The following is a 3,783-nucleotide window of genomic DNA, read 5'->3' as shown; positions in this document are numbered from 1 at the left end:
GATGGCTGACAGGGGGTGGTGGGTGGTAGGTGGGAGGTAGGGTGGGTGGTAGGTTATGGGTGACTGGTAGGTTGTGGGTGGATGGCTGACAGGGGGTGGTGGGTGGTAGGTGGGAGGTAGGGTGGGTGGTAGGTAATGGTTGACTGGTAGGTTGTGGGTGGATGACTGACAGGGGGAGGTGGGTGGTAGGTGGGAGGTAGGGTGGGTGGTAGGTAATGGGTGACTGGTAGGTTGTGGGTGGATGGCTGACACGGGGTGGTGGGTGGTAGGTGGGAGGTAGGGTGGGTGGTAGGTAATGGGTGACTGGTAGGTTGTGGGTGGATGGCTGACAGGGGGTGGTGGGTGGTAGGTGGGAGGTAGGGTGGGTGGTAGGTAATGGGTGACTGGTAGGTTGTGGGTGGATGGCTGACACGGGGTGGTGGGTGGTAGGTGGGAGGTAGGGTGGGTGGTAGGTAATGGGTGACTGGTAGGTTGTGGGTGGATGGCTGACACGGGTTGGTGGGTGGTAGGTGGGAGGTAGGGTGGATGGTAGGTAATGGGTGACTGGTAGGTTGTGGGTGGATGGCTGACACGGGGTGGTGGGTGGTAGGTGGGAGGTAGGGTGGGTGGTAGGTAATGGTTGACTGGTAGGTTGTGGGTGGTTGGCTGAGGTGGTGGGAGGTAGGGTGGGTGGTAGGTAATGGGTGACTGGTAGGTTGTGGGTGGATGGCTGACACGGGGTGGTGGGTGGTAGGTAGGAGGTAGGGTGAGTGGTAGGTAATGGGTGACTGGTAGGTTGTGGATGGGTGGCTGAGGTGGTGGGAGGTAGGGTGGGTGGTAGGTAATGGGTGACTGGTAGGTTGTGGGTGGATGGCTGACACGGGGTGGTGGGTGGTAGGTAGGAGGTAGGGTGAGTGGTAGGTAATGGGTGACTGGTAGGTTGTGGGTGGGTGGCTGACAGGGGGTGGTGGGTGGTAGGTGGGAGGTAGGGTGGGTGGTAGGTAATGGGTGACTGGTAGGTTGTGGGTGGGTGGCTGACACGGGGTGGTGGGTGATAGGTGGGAGGTAGGGTGGGTGGTAGGTAATGGGTAACTGGTAGGTTGTGGGTGGGTGGCTGACAGGGGGTGGTGGGTGGTAGGTGGCTGGTAGGGTTGGTGGTAGGTAATGGGTGACTGGTAGGTTGTGGGTGGGTGGCTGACACGGGGTGGTGGGTGGTTGGTAGGAGGAAGGGTGGGTGGTAGGTAATGGGTGACTGGTAGGTTGTGGGTGGATGGCTGACACGGGGTGGTGGGTGGTAGGTGGGAGGTAGGGTGGGTGGTAGGTAATGGGTGACTGGTAGGTTGTGGGTGGATGGCTGACACGGGGTGGTGGGTGGTAGGTAGGAGGTAGGGTGGGTGGTAGGAAATGGTTGACTGGTAGGTTGTGGGTGGGTGGCTGAGGTGGTGGGAGGTAGGGTGGGTGGTAGGTAATGGGTGACTGGTAGGTTGTGGGTGGATGGCTGACAGGGGGTGGTGGGTGGTAGGTGGGAGGTAGGGTGGGTGGTAGGTTATGGGTGACTGGTAGGTTGATAGGTGGCTGACACGGGGTGGTGGGTGGTAGGTGGGAGGTACGGTGGGTGGTAGGTAATGGGTGACTGGTAGGTTGTGGGTGGGTGGCTGACAGGGGGTGGTGGGTGGTAGGTGGGAGGTAGGGTGGGTGGTAGGTAATGGGTGACTGGTAGGTTGTGGGTGAGAGGCTGACACGGGGTGGTGGGTGGTAGGTAGGAGGTAGGGTGGGTGGTAGGTAATGGTTGACTGGTAGGTTGTGGGTGGGAGGCTGAGGTGGTGGGAGGTAGGGTGGGTGGTAGGTAATGGGTGACTGGTAGGTTGTGGGTGGATGGCTGACACGGGGTGGTGGGTGGTAGGTGGGAGGTAGGGTGGGTGGTAGGTAATGGTTGACTTGTAGGTTGTGGGTGTGTGGCTGACAAGGGGTGGTGGGTGATAGGTGGGTGGTGAGGTGGGTGGTAGGTAATGGGTGACTGGTAGGTTGTGGGTGGATGGCTGACACGGGGTGGTGGGTGGTAGGTAGGAGGTAGGGTAGGTGGTAGGTAATGGTTGACTGGTAGGTTTTAGGTGGGGGGCTGAGGTGGTGGGAGGTAGGGTGGGTGGTAGGTAATGGGTGACTGGTAGGTTGTGGGTGGGTGGCTGAGGTGGTGGGAGGTAGGGTGGGTGGTAGGTAATGGGTGACTGGTAGGTTGTGGGTGGATGGCTGACAGGGGGTGGTGGGTGGTAGGTGGGAGGTAGGGTGGGTGGTAGGTAATGGTTGACTGGTAGGTTGTGGGTGGGTGGCTGAGGTGGTGGGAGGTAGGGTGGGTGGTAGGTAATGGGTGACTGGTAGGTTGTGGGTGGATGGCTGACACGGGGTGGTGGGTGGTAGGTGGGAGGTAGGGTGAGTGGTAGGTAATGGGTGACTGGTAGGTTGTGGGTGGGTGGCTGACAGGGGGTGGTGGGTGGTAGGTGGGAGGTAGGGTGGGTGGTAGGTAATGGGTGACTGGTAGGTTGTGGGTGGATGGCTGACACGGGGTGGTAGGTGGTAGGTGGGAGGTAGGGTGGGTGATAGGTTATGGGTAACTGGTAGGTTGTGGGTGGGTGGCTGAGGTGGTGGGAGGTAGGGTGGGTGGTAGATAATGGTTGACTGGTAGGTTGTGGGTGGGTGGCTGAGGTGGTGGGAGGTAGGGTGGGTGGTAGGTAATGGGTGACTGGTAGATTGTGAGTGGATGGCTGACACGGGGTGGTGGGTGGTAGGTGGGAGGTAGGGTGGGTGGTAGGTAATGGGTGACTGGTAGGTTGTGGGTGGATGGCTGACAGGGGTAGGTGGGTGGTAGGTGGGAGGTAGGGTGGGTGGTAGGTAATGGGTGACTGGTAGGTTGTGGGTGGATGGCTGACACGGGGTGGTGGGTGGTATGTGGGAGGTAGGGTGGGTGGTAGGTAATGGGTGACTGGTAGGTTGTGGGTGGATGGCTGACAGGGGGTGGTGGGTGGTAGGTGGGTGGTAGGGTGGGTGGTAGGTTATGGGTGACTGGTAGGTTGTGGGTGGGTGGCTGACAGGGGGTGGTGGGTGGTAGGTGGGAGGTGAGGTGGGTGGTAGGTAATGGGTGACTGGTAGGTTGCGGGTGGGTGGCTGACACGGGGTGGTGGGTGGTAGGTAGGAGGTAGGGTGGGTGGTAGGTAATGGTTGACTGGTAGGTTGTGGGTGGGTGGCTGAGGTGGTGGGAGGTAGGGTGGGTGGTAGGTAATGGTTGACTGGTAGGTTGTGGGTGGGTGGCTGAGGTGGTGGGAGGTAGGGTGAGTGGTAATGGGTGACTGGTAGGTTGTGGGAGGGTGGCTGACAGGGGGTGGTGGGTGGTAGGTGGGAGGTAGGGTGGGTGGTAGGTTATGGGTGACTGGTAGGTTGTGGGTGGGTGGCTGACAGGGGGTGGTGGGTGGTAGGTGGGAGGTAGGGTAGGTGGTAGGTAATGGGTAACTGGTAGGTTGTGGGTGGATGGTTGACACGGGGTGGTGGGTGGTAGGTGGGAGGTAGGGTGGGTGGTAGGTTATGGGTGACTGGTAGGTTGTGGGTGGATGGCTGACAAGGGTTGGTGGGTGGTAGGTGGGAGGTAGGGTGAGTGGTAGGTAATGGGTGACTGGTAGGTTGTGGGTGGATGGCTGACACGGGGTGGTGGGTGGTAGGTGGGAGGTAGGGTGGGTGGTAGGTAATGGTTGACTGGTAGGTTGTGGGTGGGTGGCTGAGGTGGTGGGAGGTAGGGTGGGTGGTAGGTAATGGGTG

Source organism: Anopheles marshallii, assembly GCF_943734725.1.
Source record: "Anopheles marshallii chromosome X unlocalized genomic scaffold, idAnoMarsDA_429_01 X_unloc_4, whole genome shotgun sequence".
NCBI classification, from domain to species: Eukaryota; Metazoa; Arthropoda; class Insecta; order Diptera; family Culicidae; genus Anopheles; species Anopheles marshallii.
Note: the sequence above shows the minus strand (reverse complement) of the source record.